The sequence below is a fragment of the Geotrypetes seraphini genome, chromosome 9 (assembly GCF_902459505.1).
Source record: "Geotrypetes seraphini chromosome 9, aGeoSer1.1, whole genome shotgun sequence".
NCBI lineage: Eukaryota > Metazoa > Chordata > Amphibia > Gymnophiona > Dermophiidae > Geotrypetes > Geotrypetes seraphini.
Genome location: NC_047092.1, coordinates 4143940 through 4161179, shown reverse-complemented (window position 1 = coordinate 4161179; position 17240 = coordinate 4143940).

Sequence of the window (17240 nt, the reverse complement as noted above, 5' to 3'; positions counted from 1 at the left end):
GGAAGTCCAGTAAGTAGCTATAAACACCAGCAGACGGAGGAAATGCGTTTCCCAAGTAACATCACGTTAGGAAATCTCCAAAGAGAAAAGCTTTCTTCGCCGCCAGGGTTTAGGCAGTTTTACTTCCAAGTTTCCAAGTTTATTATATCATTTGATTAATCGCCTCTTCCAAATTCTAGGCGATGTACAATTTCTTAAATAATCAAATACGGGTAACAAATCGAACATACATAAATCTAAGAAAATTAAAATAACGAAAACAAACATTCCTATACACAGCTTAAATCAATCAAATTAAGTAACCTATACATACGATATCAGCCAACTTGCCGTTAGGGTTTATTGGCCTATCACGCGCAGTCGCCGTGAGCCTTGCAAATTGCATGCTGATTGACAACTAATAGGAGTATGAATGGATTTTTGGTCAGGGTTACCAGATGTCCGGATTTCTTTCTGAGCACTCTGTCTGGGTTTTGAAAAGTTTCCTGACAAAATTGCGTCGGGAAGGGGCACGCGAGGACGCAACGCGGTGGTGTCACGTGCACATGCGCGGAAGCCATCTGGGGGCGGGGCTGGGCATGACAAAAGCGAAACTAGGTGGTCCTGGGGGCGTGGCCAAAGGAAAATCTGCTAACCCTAGTTTTGGTTGAATATCTTTCTTCTTATTTTAATGGAGTTCCTTTACTTCTTTTAGACTTGTTTTTGTAGAAACTGTAAACCACCCTGATCCAATAAGGCCCAGGACAAATGTCAGGAAGTTCTGTTTCCGCACAGCGAGTGGTGGACGCTTGGAATGCTCTCCCGGAGGAGGTTGTGACGGAGACCACCATTCTGGGATTCAAGCGCAAGTTGGATGCGCACCTTCTTGCAAAACACATTGAGGGAAACGGGTAATCAAGGTCTCCATCAGGGAGCACCTGGCTTGGCCTCTGCATGTGCCGCTATATCGGGCGATGGTATGCCCGCATCTGGAGTACTGTGTCAATACTGGTCGCCGTACCTTAAGAAGGACACTCGAGAGGGTCCAGAGAAGAGCAACAAAGATGATAAGGGGCATGGAAGGCCTCTCATATGCTGAGAGGCTGGAGAAACTGGGGCTCTTTTCTCTGGAAAAACGGAGACTTAGAGGGGACATGATAGAAACTTACAAGATCATGAAGGGTATAGAGAGGGTGGAGAGGGGCAGATTCTTCAGACTGGCGGGGGAAACAAAAACAAGAGGGCACACAAGAAAACTGAAGGGAGACAGATTCAGAACAAATGCTAGGAAGTTCTTCTTCAGCCAGCGGGTGGTGGATAACTGGAATGCGCTTCCGGGGGAGGTGGTAGAGCAGAGTACGATTTTGGGTTTCAAAAAGGGGTTGGACATGTTCCTAAAGGAAAAGGGGATTGAGGGGTATAGCTAGAGGGGTACTATAAAGGATAAAATGTCTTAAGTGAAAGAACACTACAGGTCATGGACCTGGGGGGCCGCCGCGAGTGCGGACTGCTGAGCACGATGGACCTATGGTCTGACTCGGCAGAGGCGATGCTTATGTTCTTATGTGTGCGGATCGCCAGACTAGATGGACCTAAGGTCTGATCCGGTGAAGGCATTTCTTATGTTCTTATGTTTTATTTAAAAGCTCGATATATTTCATCTTTCAGATTCCAAATAAAATAGTCCAGGAAAAGACTTACATTTTTAAATATCAGTCTCACTTGCCAGTGGTCATCTCCTGGTGTCTGTAAAAAGAAAACTGATGGCTCGATGCAGCCACCTTCATCATTCAATTTCCACATTTTCACATGCCAACTTTCACTCATTTAGGCGTGTATCACACTCATTTTAAAGCCTTCTCACTCATCTTGATCGTTGCTTTCATTAGAGGCAAACCTTCGAGAAGTAAACCAAGTGGTCCAACCTGTAGGAAGAAATCTGAGCTCACCTTCCTTCCATCCTATTGCTTCTCCTTGCTCTCTCTCCTTTCCCTATACTGCAAGTGTGTGTTCGGAAACTAATGTACGTACTTTTAACTACTGGGTGGAAGACAATTTTCAGCTCAAATATGTATCCAAATTGCTCTCCACTTTGTGTTCTTTCAGAGGCTCCAAAGAGAAACCAAATCACTTAATGCTGCCTTGATTAATTTGGAAAGCAATACAACATTTAAATCATTCTAAGATTTATGCTGTGGATGTACCGTCTGAAAATCTCATTTTTTTGTCTTTGTTCCCTTTCCTTGGTTTGGTAAATCTCACTCTTTGGGACGGGTTCACCCTTGGCATCTCTACACATACAAAAAAAACCCATCATTACATCCAATTTCCCAAACTAATCCTGGATTTCAGTGTTTCTGCATCAGTCAAATTTGATACGCTGGGCCTCCAGAGAATGCAGCTTAACTTCATGCTCTACAAAATCCTGAGTGGAGTAGAAAGGGTGACATGGCAACTCAACTTCAGACATGGCAACTCAACTTCAATGCCAAAAAATGCAAAGTTATGCACCTGGGCAGCCAGAATCCATGCAAGTCTTATACCCTTAATGGCGAGATCCTAGGAAAAACGGTAGCAGAACGAGACTTGGAGGTAATCGTCAGTGAAGACATGAAGTCTGCCAATCAAATGGAGCAGGCTTCGTCCAAGGCAAGACAAATCATGGGCTGCATACGAAGGGGTTTCGTCAGTCGTAAGGCGGAAGTCATTATGCCATTGTATAGATCCATGGTGAGGCCCCACCTGGAATACTGTGTGCAATTCTGGAGGCCGCATTATCGCAAGGATGTGCTGAGACTGGAGTCGGTGCAAAGAATGGCCACCCGGATGGTCTCGGGACTCAAGGATCTACCATACGAAAAACGGCTTGACAAATTACAGCTATACTCGCTCGAGGAGCGCAGAGAGAGGGGGGACATGATCGAGACGTTCAAGTATCTTACGGGCCGCATCGAGGCAGAGGAAGACATCTTCTTTTTCAAGGGTCCCACGACAACAAGAGGGCATCCGTTGAAAATCAGGGGCGGGAAACTACGAGGTGACACCAGGAAATTCTTTTTCACTGAAAGAGTGGTTGATCGCTGGAATAGTCTTCCACTACAGGTGATTGAGGCCAGCAGCGTGCCTGATTTTAAGGCCAAATGGGATCGGCACATGGGATCTCTTCACAGGGCAAAGGTAGGGGAGGGACATTAAGGTGGGCAGACTAGATGGGCCGTGGGCCCTTATCTGCCGTCTATTTCTATGTTTCTATATGTTTCTATGGATCAATTTTTCACTCTGTCAGAAATTCCAAAGACTAGGGGACACTCAATGAAGTTACTTTCAAAAGCAATAGGAGTTACGCATTGCCAGAGGTTGTGGTAAGGCTTAGAGGGGCATAATCCAAAGTAACATCTAAGTTCGATTTGGAAGTAGGGCGCTAGTCGCTCAAAGTCAGCAGAAGCAAAATGTCCATTTCCAAAAAGTACGTCCAATATATATATATATATATTTTTTAAATCATCTACCTGTAGGTCCAGGCATTTAATCAGCGAGACCGCCACTATAGGCTCCTTTTACAAAGGTGCGTTACGGCCTTAACGCGCTTTAGCTGCTACCGCCTCCTCTTGAGCAGGTGGTAGTTTTTCAGGTAGCGCACGCTAATCCGGTGCGTGCACTAAAAACGCTAGCACACCTTTGTACCATGTTCTCAACCAAATATTTGTCCAAGTCCCAAACACCCAGAACAAGACCTTTTAGACCTGGGTTGCCTAGTCCCTCCTACCAGAACCTCTGAAGCCGCCCCTTACCCCGAATGTCTGCAGCAGGGCGAATGTTGAATTCCTCCTACCGCCACCTCGTTGAGACATCCACCCGGCAGGAGGGATGCTCATTCCCTCTTGCCAGAACCCACTCCACCCCCCAAAAAAAAAGATGATCGGCAGGAGGGATGCCCACTCCCTCCTGCTGGAAAACCCCCCCCCCCCAAAGATCATTGGCAGAAGGGATGCCTAGTCCCTCCTGCTGGTACACCCCCCCTCCCCGAAAGGCATGCCTCCGATCCTCTCCCCAAGCCTACCCAGATCCCACCAATACCCTTTTTAGTTGGCCGGCTGGAGAGATGCTTCCTTAAAATCTGCATTTGACCCCTAGGCTGTAGGATGAGCTGTATTGTAGAAAAGCATTAGCATCATATCCATGTTATTTGACTGTTCTGGTTTGTGCTTATTAGATGCTTCATAAGGATTATGTCTCCCTTTTAGTATGTATTATCTCTCTCTCGTTTGAATTTCACTGTTATTAATAAGCATATTTGTGACCCTGATTTTAACTTTATCTCATTCATTGTATCAATGTATATGTTTGATCTTTTTACTACTGTTAACAAAGTTATAAGCTTTACGTTGAATTATGTTTACTATTTCTTGATATACCGCCTAATCCAACGCATGGGTCAAAGCAGTTTACAAAATCTAAAAGGAAATTAAGGAAACGAACTTCAGTTAAAACCAGGAAAGCAACATTCACATGACAGGAAATCATACTCTTAAACAAAATATACAATAAGGTAAAAGTAATTTAAATGAACCAGTTATAAAAATGTAGACATCTTGACTAAAGAACTCAACCAGACAGTCTCCTGATTTCTTATGTCGAGTGGTGGGAATAGAGTAGGGTCTGGAACCCCCTACTCAGTCTTATGGATTCTTATGGATTAAGATTAAGGGCTCCTTTTATCAAGCTGCGCTAGCGGGATTAACGCGTGCGACTTTTCATCACGCGTTAACCCCTGCCCTGGCCAAAAACTACCACCTGCTCAAGAGGTAGGGGCTAGCACGGCTTGATAAAAGGAGCCCTAAGTCTTGCTCAAAGAGAAATGTTTTTAATAAAGATTTGAATTTGGGAAGGCGGGTTCGAGTCTAATGAATGGTGGACGATCATTCAATATTTTTGATGCTAAAAAAAAAAAAAAAAATCCCCAGATTTTCTAGTAGACTTGTAGTGCGCAAAATGAGGGGCTGTGTGAACCAACCGGTTGCATCAAAGGACCTCAAGTGCCAAGAAGGAGTGTAAGGAACAACTAAACAAGAAAGATACTGTGGTTGACAAGAAATGAAGAGATTTGTGAGTTAGGCACAGGACTTTCAAGAGATGACAATAATAGACAGGTAACCAGTGTACGTGGTAAAAAAAGTGTACTTAACTTGTCAAAGCAATGAGCATAGTAAAGGAAACATAAAGCTGTGTTTTGTAATGTCTGCAGATGTTTTACTTGAATAGTAGTAATACCTGCGAAGGTGGTATTGCAGTAGTCTATTTTTCATATGATAAGAGCATGGAGGGATTTGAAGACAAGAAAAGGGCGTACTGAGCCTAGTAAACGCAGAGAATGGAAGCCTGAATGGATGGTAGCTGTAATGTGTTCCTGGAATGATAATTGTGAGTCTCAAATGATCCCTAAGTAACAGAAGGAAGAGGATGTTTCCAAGTTTATTAAAATTTTGATAAAACGCCTATCATTAATTCTAAGCATTTTACAGTAATAAAAAGGGGGACTCAAACAACAGACTAAAAAACTGGACATATTATTGACGTACAATTGAACAATATTTAAAAGTAAAGCAGACAATGAAGGAGAAAACAAAAAGGAGGAAAAAAGCGAGATCTGTTTACTGTCTGTACTGGTTGATCGAATGGAATGGGGGGTAATGGAAGGCGGACGCAATAAGCCAGTGACTCAGCAGGCCTTTGTCTTGTCTGGGTTAAGAACTAGTCGGTTCTTGGAAAGTCACGATGAGACAGCAGCCAGGCAGAATTGGAGGGGATTTAAAACGGACTGCAAAGGGGAACAAGGATACACCAGTAAAATGTCCTCTGCATAGATTAAAAAAAATGTATATTGAGACTTTGGATTAATGTGGCTGGCAGACTAATGAAAATGTTAAATAAGAGGGGGGGGGGACAATAATGACCCCTGGGAAACTCCACAGACAAGGTTGTGGCTTTTGGAGACAGATTGGCAGTAAGAGACAGAATATGTACGTCTTAATAGGAAGGATGAAAACCATGACTAGACTGTTCCAGAAATCCCGATTTCGGCCAAGCAAGATGAAAGTAATTGGTGGTCAACCAAATCAAAGGCTGCTGATAAATCCAATGATGTAAGCAATATGATTCTGCTTGCATCGAGAGTAGCGTGGAGATCGCTTATAAGAGCGGTGACAACAGTCTCGGTGCTATGAGATAAGCGATATCCAGATTGGTAGGGGTGCAAAATTAATGACTGCTTCGTGTTAGAAGTATGTTGTTGCAAGATGAATTTCTCAACTATCTTGGAAACAACGTTGAGATTTGACACAGGGCAGTAGTTGACCGGCAAAATAACATCAAGAAAGATAGGCTTTCTGTGATCATGGACAGAGTAAAAGGTAGGAGACCTTCTGAATTGGGAAATGTGAAGCAGATCAAGTGGACAAAAAGTTGGCTTCATGCGGTTGAGAATAAGAGAAAGTGAGGTCAAAGATGATAAGTGAAAAGTAGACCATGAGAAGATAAATTTAGATTATCAATGGAAGAAAATGATAATCTGGAATAGATCATCCTGATAAATATTGGTTCCTGAATGTCTGTGAAAAAGCAGACAAACGAGTCTTGCGAAGTGATTATTTCTCAAAGTTCAGATCAGATCCACAGTTCACAGTTTTGCGTTTCTGGAGAAGTTTTTCCAAGTGGATTAATTTTGCACATTTAGATAAGTTCAAGATTAACCTGAAGACTTTCTTATTCCGTGACACTTTTGCCTGTGCTTAGAGCTGCCTTCTTCCCTTCTATTTTTTTTTTTTTCCCTTCCCTCTTCTGGTTTTTATTTATTTAACCAACCGCTTTAAAAAAGCGACCCCACCCAATATGTTATTCCCCACTCCCACTTTCTCCCTTTCTTCTCCAAAACATGTAACTTTTCCCCTCCTTTCCCTCACTTTCATGTCTGTCTAGTTATGTTTTTGATGTTCACCGTCCTTGCATATTTATGACTCTTTTCTCTTTCTAATAATTTTACTGTGAACCGGCCAGAGACCCGTTGATGGTCGGTATATTAAAAAGATAATAAACTTGAAACTTGCACCTACTCTGACAGTGACAAATGAACATCTCTCCTAAGCCAGGGTGTGTGGAGGTTGATCCCAGTCTCTCAAATTTACATTGTGCTGTGAAAGTCAAACATTCCTCACAGTTACCTGTTATAGGGCTTTGCCAGGTTTTAACAGAACAAGTTCAAGGCAGTTTTTTTAAGTCTCAAGGTTTACATTTATTTGTTTAAAGAAAGGAAAAGCCTGTGCTGAGGGCATCAGAGCTGTTACTAGCCAGTAGTGATTTAAAACCCCAGGGAGGGAATAATTCTAGGAACAGGAAGCTTAGCAATCCCAGACCTTCAAAATGTGAAAAGTGTCGCAGGGAAAAAGATTTGTTTTCCTTTTTTATCCTGTCTATTCTTTTGTGCAGGTTTTTCCCAGGCAATATAACGTCATTCTTCCCCATCCTTTAGCCTCACACAGAAAGTGTAGCACAACCCAGCAGTACCGGTGCAAGTGGTCAAGGCCACCAGTGTACTCGACTTTAAAAATAAATGGGACATCCACGTGGGTTCCCTAAGGAGGTCGAGCTAAGGAATTGGGTCATTAGCACTCAGACTTGATGGGGTGGGACAAAATAGTGGGCAGACTTGGTGGGCTGTAGCCCTTTTCTGCCGTCATCTTTCTATGTTTCTATGTTTCTATGTTTACCAAGCACAACACAGTACTTCAGCAAAACCCTCTCGGTACCCTGAGGATCAAGAATATGGGCAGAAATCAAGGCAGGGCTGTCCCTCAGCTGCGAGAGAAAAAGTCACATGCTTTATAGATCATCCTGCAAAACCATAATGAATTAAACTCTGGAATTTGTTGCCAGAGAATGTGGTGAAAGCAGTTAGCTTAGCAGGGTTTTAAAAAGGTTTGGATAACTTCCTAAAAGAAAAGTCCATAAGCCTGGGATAGTCGCGTGGGATCTCTTAGAGAGAGGAAGAGATAATGGTTACTGTGGATGGGAAGACTGGACGGGCCATTTGGCCTTTATCTGCCATCATGTTTCTATAATTAAGATGGACGTGGGAAAAATCCACTGTTTTCCTAGGATAAGCAGCAAAAAATCTGATTTTGCTCTTTGAGATCTTTAAGACAAAACAGCAAAACCAAAAGAAGGACGGCAGAGATGATGTACAAGATTCAGGATTTTTATTGAAGACAATAAACCGTTGCTTTTTTAGGATCAGCCCTTTATGTTTTATTAGAAGATAAATAGTTCTAGCAATGATTCTGGCCGTTCGGGGCTTCTAACATTCAATATTTAACACTCACCATGGTGAGCCTGCAGCGTAAGATCAGCTGTAACGTCAGATGCTATTTAAGCAGGCAGTTCGTAGCGGCGGCCATCTTTGCCTATGAGCGTGAGAAATAACGCCGAGCAGTCCAATGCCCTGACGCAGCCTTATAGCGAAATGCCAGCTAGCTTCTGTGGGCAATAAGTGGACAGGCCAAGACAGCGGGAAAATTAACACACTGCCTGCAGTTCACCTCAAACCCTGCCTAAGCTAAGTTCTTTGCATTACCCTTTTGTCATTGACTGCAGAAGTTTTGAAAAAGAAAGACATACTAATACATTAACATTAGAGAATGACACGGTGACAAAATTCATCACCGTCCCCGTCCCCGCGGATAACCGCGGGAAACCATCTTCATGTCATTCTTTAAGGAGAGAGGGAAGAATCAGAGTATGAATGGCCACAACCACTGACCCGCAAGCTTTGCTTTGAAGAATGCTGGTGTAGAAGGACTGAGGTTGAGACAGACACTACAGAATGACAGTCTCTGGTATCCAGAGCAGATATTGTGATGTCATAATGCCTCATTCCACCAGTGCCTAAGAGCCAATCACATCAGTGATGTCACAATGGCTTCATTATCCTTGGCTCACATAAGAATCAGAGTATGAATGGCCACAACCACCGACCCTCAAGCTTTGCTTTGAAGAATGCTGGTGTAGAAGGACTGAGGTTGAAACAGACACTACAGAATGACAGTCTCTGGTATCCAGAGCAGATATTGTGATGTCATAATGCCTCATTCCACCCCAATCACATCAGTGATGTCACAATGGCTTCATTATCCTTGGCTCCCATAAGAATCAGAGTATGAATGGCCACAACCACTGACCCGCAAGCTTTGCTTTGAAGAATGCTGGGGTAGAAGGACTGAGGCTGAAATAGACACTAGAAAATGACATGGGATTATTTCCCGCGGTTATCCGCGGGGACGGGAACGGTGATGAATTTTGTCACCGTGTCATTCTCTAATTAACATACTAAAGTGTGAGTTAGGCAGGAGTGGGGGGTGGAGCCAGTGAGGAGCTTTCCTTTTCAAGTGCGGTTGTTCAGTTAACACATTTCACGATGCATAGAAACATAGAAAAATGACGGCAGATAAGGGCCACATAGCCCATCAAGTCTGCCCACACAATTTACCCACCCTCTTAGGTCTTCTGACCTCTTAAGTATAATTGTAATTATACTGTCACTCTACTGACCCGCTCATTCAAGTCCTAGTGACCCTATCCTTGGCATGACCTCGTAGGGATCCCACATGGGTATCCCATTTGTTCTTGAAGTCTGGGATGCTGCGTGCCTCGACCACCTGCACTGGAAGCTTGTTCCAATGCTCGATCACTCTCTCCGTGAAGAAGTACTTCCTGTGCATGTGGATCTAAGGCTCCATCCCCTTTTGAAATACTATATACACTAAAACATACTAAAGACAGGGTGGGGAAGAAAATAGTTTGCCGCCATTTTATATTTAAAGAATACAAAGGAGAGGTATTTTTGGAAAGAATTTGATCTCTCTTATTTCCTGTATATATAAATTTTTAAGTCACTTAATCCCCCAGGTACATTAGATAGATGGTGAGCCCACCAGGTCAGACAGGGAAAATGCTTGAAGTACCTCTATGTGAACCGTTTTGAGTATGGTTGTAAAACTACAAAAAGGCGTTACACAAGCCCCAATCGCTTTCCCTGATGTCATAATGCCTCATTCCACCAATAAGAGCCAACCTCATCAGTGATGTCACAATGGCTTCATTACTCTATACTTATCTCACTTCTGATATTGTGTTGGAGGAGAGTGTGGTGTAGTGGTTAGAGCTCAAGCCTCAGCACCCTGATGCTGTGGGTTCAAAGCCCATGCTGAGCCTGGGCAAGTCACTTAAACCTCCACTGCTCCAGGTACATTAGATATAGTAGATTGTGAGGCCACCAGGACAGCCAGCTTGAAGTACCTGTATGTAAAATTGCTTTCCCAATCCACTTCCCATCCCCATAAAGCTTAGTTATTGGAACACTAAAAAAATGAGAGAAGTGTCTTTCAACCCAGCGATTCAGATGCTCAGCCTAGTGGCAAAGTATTTTGTTGCACTTTCTGAAAATATTGAATACTAAGTACTCATATTTAAGGCTCAAATACAAGTACCAAAGCAGGATATGAGCAGCATTTCAAATGCAAACAAAAGTGATTTCTGATATATTTTAATTACTATTTTAAATACTTCCTAACACTGCTCAGGTGGAAGTCCACATGTGAGCATTTCTGAGCTACTAGGAACAGTTCCGGTGTATTACTTACAAAGGTGCTTAAATGCTAATGTCTTCATAAAACAGGCTTAAAATAGGTGCTTTCTTTTTTTAGACACTGTTTTGAAATTACCCCCTAAAGATAAGCCCTGGGTCCTACCTGACGGTGGCCAATGGTCTGGACCTGTCTGGACTGGGTCCTCCAAAGTTTCTTCTTCTTCTGACTGCTCCTTTGTTGCAGACCCCAAAAGAAGAACATAAAAGATTAGAATTAAAACTAAACTCAGCTAGTCACATGTATCTGTCAAAATAAACCCTGGTTTCCTTGAGAAAAGCTCTTTGCTGCCACTGGGAAACATGCCATATGCGTCCGCTTGATAAAACAATCATTCAGGCTTTTTCTCTTTTCCTGTTTCCTTTTCTTCTCGGTATCTTTTCAGTCCTTCCCAATCATATCTCACTCCAAATCCAGTAAGACGGCAAGGACACCCCAACACTGGGAACTTTGCAGCCAGGGAGTCTTGGACAGGGCTCTGCCTTCCCTTTCGGAGTTCAGGATTTCACTGAGGATATACAGCTTTACACATAAAGTTTTAAAGCAGCTTACAAAAAAAGGTAAAACCATTTACAGTGAAACAAAAAAATACAAATGAATACAAAATATAATCTTAAAAAAAAACCCCAAACCCCACCTCTCACTAACAATCAGTAAGTTGATATGGACAGCTCTGCTTGCAGTTTTTTTTTTTTCATTTATTCCCACTTTTCGAGTATATCTTATCAGTGCAGAGGTTTTTCGTTTGCCTTTAGTATTTAATCCACAAGCCTGCTCATAGGACCTACAGGGACCCCTGAAGAAGTGTCGAAACACAGACCGTGTTGGGTCCATATGTTTCCAGTGTTTCAGGCCCTAAGACATTTTTATGTGGATTATTTATGTGTTTAAATAAAACCTTTATCAGTTTTTTGTTTCTGTTGGTTTACCTTTTGTGAAGGTATCGGGGTCAACTGTCTTGTTCGGTCTTTTGTAGAGCCCACAAGGAAAGAGGTAAGTACAGACCTGGGAAGTCTCCTACATTCAGCGGGACACTCCCGCTTTTGCTGGTCAAGTCCCTCCCTCCCATTGGCGCCAGGAGACACATTAATAAACGTCATCTCCTGCTATCATGGCCCATGGGACCAGCTGCCCCAGCTCATATTGCTAAACTGGTCCCGCAGTGGCAGTAGATGATGTGATATTAAGGCCAAAGGGGGAGGTGGCTTGATAGCACCACAACTGCAGAATTTTGTCAGGGGGTAAAGCCAGGAGACAGAGCGGGCGAGACCAAGAGTATGCCTTAAAATCTCTCTCTCTCTCAAAAATTGGATCTCTCTGGCAGCTCTGCAAATGGGAAGAGGTTTCAAAACACTTCCAGCTCTGTGCGCAGCCCAGTAGCTCTGGAGGAGACCTGAGTTTAATTCTGCGATTTTCTCATTGGACATTCAAGGCCTGGAGATGCTACAGAGGCTCAGAAGGTGAGAAAAGGAATCCCAGACATTGCACAACAGTGACACCTAAAGGTGGAGTTCAGGATATTTAGGTATACTGGGTTCTGAAGGGAGCCATGGTCCATCACCAGTATGTCTGGGTTATAGAAGGAGGAGACCAATGTCACATTTCCAGAAATGCTTAGTTGTCAAGAAGTAACAAATGGGAACATGAGTCACGATGTGTACTCCACTCCAATTCATCCCATATGGACACGCTATGCATTTTTTTGGTTCTGTTTCTTTCAATACACCCATAAAAAATAATATGTGGCACAGTGGTTAGAGCTACAGCCTCAGCACCCTGGGGTTGTGGGTTCAAACCCACTCTGCTCCTTGTGACCTTGAGCAAGTCACTTAATCCCCCCATTGCCCCAGGTACATTAGATAGATTGTGAGCCCACCAGGACAGACAGGGAAAAATGCTTGAGTACCTGAATGAATTCATGTAAACCATTCTCAGCTCCCCTGGGAGAACGATTTAGAAATTGAATAAATAAATAAATAAATACATGTTCTTTCACTCTAGGGGTCATTTTCAAAGAGTCCTGCATAGAAGGAAAACCCATGTCAGAGGATGAAAGAGAGATGGTTTCCTGAACCCCTGGGGTGATAAATACTCAGGACATACTGTGCTTATTTTATACCCAGAAAGTCTGACAATTATATAAAGGATGTGTTTCTCAAGGCTGACTTGAGAGTGACTCACGTCACATAGTGATGAGAGAGAGGAAGTGGAGAACGGGTGTTTGCCACGAAACTTTGAGCCTAAGTACGTAGGTACCAACATTTCAAAATGACTGGGAAAACTAAACCCAAATTATTCCTTCCTGGACACAATAAGAGTCAGCTCAATAGTCCATCTAGCCCAGTATCTGGTTTTCACACTGGCCAATCCAGGTCACAAGTACCTGGCAGAAATCCAAATAGGAGTGACATCTACCCTATTGAATAATAATAATAATAACTTTATTTTGTATACTGCCATACCCAGAGAGTTCTAGGCGGTTCACAGCAGTTAATAAGATTACATGCGAAAATAACGTTGGAATTTACAATTTTTTGGAATGTACATCTCGTTGAAGTTAACAGGAGTTTAACAAAATGAAGTCGACATAAAATACCATCAGTAGGAATATACAAGGAATATACAAGGATAATACAAGGAGTATGATACAAGGAAAATACAAGGAATATGCAAGGAATATAGTACATGGAATATACATGAGTGTCCGGGAAGTTAATTGGTTTGGAGGGAACCTTGGGGGGGAGGTGGAGGTTCAAATGTATTGAAGGGAGTAGAAGTCGCGAGTGGAAGTGTTAGGGATTCTGTCTGTGGAATAAGTGAGTTTTGAGTTTTTTTCTGAAGTCCAGGTAAGTGGGGGCGTCAAGTATAATTTGGGCAAGCCATGAGTTTATTTTGGCCGCCTGGAAGGAGAAGGTTTTGTCAACGAATCGTTTGAGAGGGCATAGTTTTAGGGAGGGGAAGGCGAATAGAAGAATTCTGCGAGAGTTCTTATTGTTGTGATTTAATTTAAAGTGGGGGATGAGGTAGCTTGGGGATAGACCAAACACCGTTTTGAAGCTGAGGCATTGCGAACTTGAACAGTACTCTGGATTCAAATGGCAGCCAGTGCAGTTTATGGTAGAAAGGGGTGATGTGTTCCCATTTGTTTAGGCCAAATATAAGGCGGACGGCCGTGTTCTGAATCAGTTTTAGTCTCCGGATGGTTTTCTTCATGGAGCCTATGTAAATGATGTTGCAATAATCGAGGATGCTGAGAATGGAAGATTGTACTAACAGTCAGAATGAGTTGTCATCAAAGTATTTTTTTATGGTGCGAAGTTTCCAGAGCACCGAAAAGCATTTCTTGACGGTAAGATCAGTGTGCTTCTCAAGGGAAAGGTGTTTGTCTAGGGTGACTCCTAGTATTTTTAGGGTTTGTTCTAGGGGAAAGTCCGATCCATTCACTTGGATTGAGGTAGTTTTGCGTTTGTCGTTGGGGGAGGCCAGGAAGAATTTAGTTTTGTCAGCGTTTAATTTTAGTCTATGGGATAGCATCCAGAGTTCTATTTGCCTGAGTAAGTGTGATATAGAATCAAGCAGTTCTAGGGTGAAACTGGTTAGTGGGATGATTATTGTGATGTTGTCTGCGTAAATGAAGAATTTGAGCTTGAAGCTGTGCAGGAGGTTTCCCAGGGAGATGAGATAGATATTGAATAGGGTGGGGGATAGTGGCGAGCCCTGGGGGACACCACAAGAGTTGTCCCAGCTGTGGGAGTAGGAGTCGTTCTTGATGACTCTGTAAGATCTATTTTTTAGAAACCCGTTGAACCAGCTAAGAACCTGTCCGGAGATGCCGATGTGTGCAAGGCAGTTTAGGACTGTCCATTTTAACTTCCCGGGTAACTGGCCCAGCCTCTTGCAATGTAATCCGACCTTGAACTGAATAGGTAAAGGCGGAATAGAAAACCTGGTTATTATCATATTTATTTATTCAAGCAGAATGGTTTACATGAATTTCTCTGTCCCAGTGGGCTCACAATCCATCTGATGTACTTGGGGCAAGGGGGGACCAAGTGGCCTGCTCAGGGTCCCAGGGGACAATGTGGGCCTGAACCCACAACCACAGGGTGCTGAGGCTGAGGCTGTACTGTAATCACTGCACCACACTCTCAGACATCATATGGCAGAAAATAGCATTGTCTGATAGAGATGGCAAACATAATGAACAAAGCATGGCGGGCGTAGAAAGGCAGAACATAGCAGGCTGAGAAACATGGTAAGAGAAGCAGGCACAGGGTGGAAGACATGGCACGGTAAACATTGAATGGCAAACATGGTCTGAGAAATTGTAGCATGATGTAGTTTGGCAAACAGTTTATTTATTTAAAATATTTATAATCCGCTTTTAACCAAATAGTATGATATAGGGTTACCAGACAACATTCTGGATTTCCTTTTCAAGGACATATCCAGGGGTCCGGACGGCTTTTCAAAACTCCGCACTTTGCCTGAATATTTACCCTTTAAAAGCTAAAATATTTCAGAATATAGTTTATAGTATAATTTTTATAGTATATAAACATGAAAAAAATAAGACACCCACAAAAATGAGCCCGAGTGCATTTTTTGGACCCAAAATTAATATAAGACACTGTCTTATTTTCAGGGAAATACTGAATATACTATAAAAATACTATAAATACAGAAATGCTGAAAACCGATTGCAGCATTACAATTTCTATTTCTGCTTTAATCACTCTCGGACATAAGGGAGGGAATTCTGTAAAGGCCACCTATTGGAGTTCAAGAAGGGATGGGACAACTTTCTGAAGGAAAAGAGGATAGAAGGGTATAGATAGAGGGTTACGTAACAGGTCTGGACCTGATGGGCCGCCGCGTGAGCGGACTGCTGGGCATGATGGACCTCTGGTCTAACCCAGCAGAGGCACTGCTTATGTTCTTATGTTCTATAGTTAGGCAGTAGTAGGTAGAGAATGATACGGCGGCAGTTATCCGGTTGCGTCAGAGGAGAAGCTTCTGCCCACACACACGCGACTGTGGGCAGGTAGTCTCCGCCAGCTTCAGTAAGTTTCTTTACTAACGCGCCGCGAAGGTAAGGGGGAGGGAGGGAAATTCTCGGGCCGCTGAAGGGCGGTGAGGTGGCAAGAGGGAAGGGTGGATGCTGCGGTGATGAGGCAGTGACGTGGACAGATTTTTTTCCCTATGTCATTCTCTAGTAGTAGCCATCTGAAGCACGCCTACCAGCGCCTAACTTACCGGTAATTGTTTTTAACCAGCTTTAAGTGGCGCGATAATTGAACATTACAAAACAACATAAAAATAGGCGACGCTAGGCGTCTTCTGTGACTGACGCCTACGTCCCTGGCGCATAGCGATGCCTAATGCGGAAGTAGGCGTGGTTAGGGGCGGTGCCAGAATTAAGCATCACTAGGCATCGCTACGTGTGATTCTCTGATGCACCTAGGCGCCGAAAATGTAGGCCTTGAAAACCCTGGCCTACATTTCCAACGGGCAAACACAAGCCCAAAATCCAAGGGGACTGCAGTGATATGTCGAACCACGAACAAAGGAAAAAAACTGCAGGAGTGGTGTACAAGATGCCAAGTCCTAAAAAAGTATCGCCTACTGGGGTACCATATGGATAACAACTGGATAAAAAAGCAATTTTGTGGACAACTAAGCAAGCTGGGGAGGCTCCTTCGCAGTGCAGAATCGAAAGCTACCCCATGTTTATGTGGGATACTTTTTTAGGACCCCTGAGGAAGGAGTGTTTCTTTGGAACACGGACCGTGTCGTGTCCCGGTTCACCAACTCTTTTGGACCATATATTGGATACAAATTGTTTTATGTTCATATCTGTGTTTGTTGATTAAAGACTTGGCATCTCGCACACCACTCCTGCAGGTTTTTCCTTTGTTCGTTGTTCGACATTTCCAACGCCTAGGGTCCGTGGTAGCTGCAATTCTGGATGCGGTGCCTGTCGGTGATTCACCAGAATTGGCCCCACGCAGTTTGCAGGGATAGAGGAGTCATTTTTATTCCAACAGAGCGTTGATCCTTCCCCTCACGGGCACTTTATGTTGAACCACCTCATTATGTTCTCCATTTACTGTCCATAAAGATTTATTAACAAAGTACTTTAAAGTAAAACGCAGTCACCATCTGTGTCCACCTTTCCATGACTACTCCCTTGACCTCTTCAGCTTCTAAATTACACAGGTGACAGCTTATGAAGCAAACCAGAAGCTCTTTTCTTCGTTCAATGTCATATGGCGGCTGCTACAACACTTAATGCTCTCTCCTGCTTGAAGAGCAATCGTGAATCTTTTCGGCAGTACTCTCCCCTGCAGCCTCCCGGTCAGGCCACACACAACATATAAGTATATTGACTTCTTATCACCCATGTTGTATATTTAAGATGAAGACTCTCATGCTAATGGTACCAGAACTGATGGGCTATGGATCATCTGCCGACTTAGCTCATTGATCAACCAGCCTTGAGGCATTTGGAAAATTGATTTAAGTAAATGATGTGCAATTTAATGCTTAAGAATCCATATTAGGGGA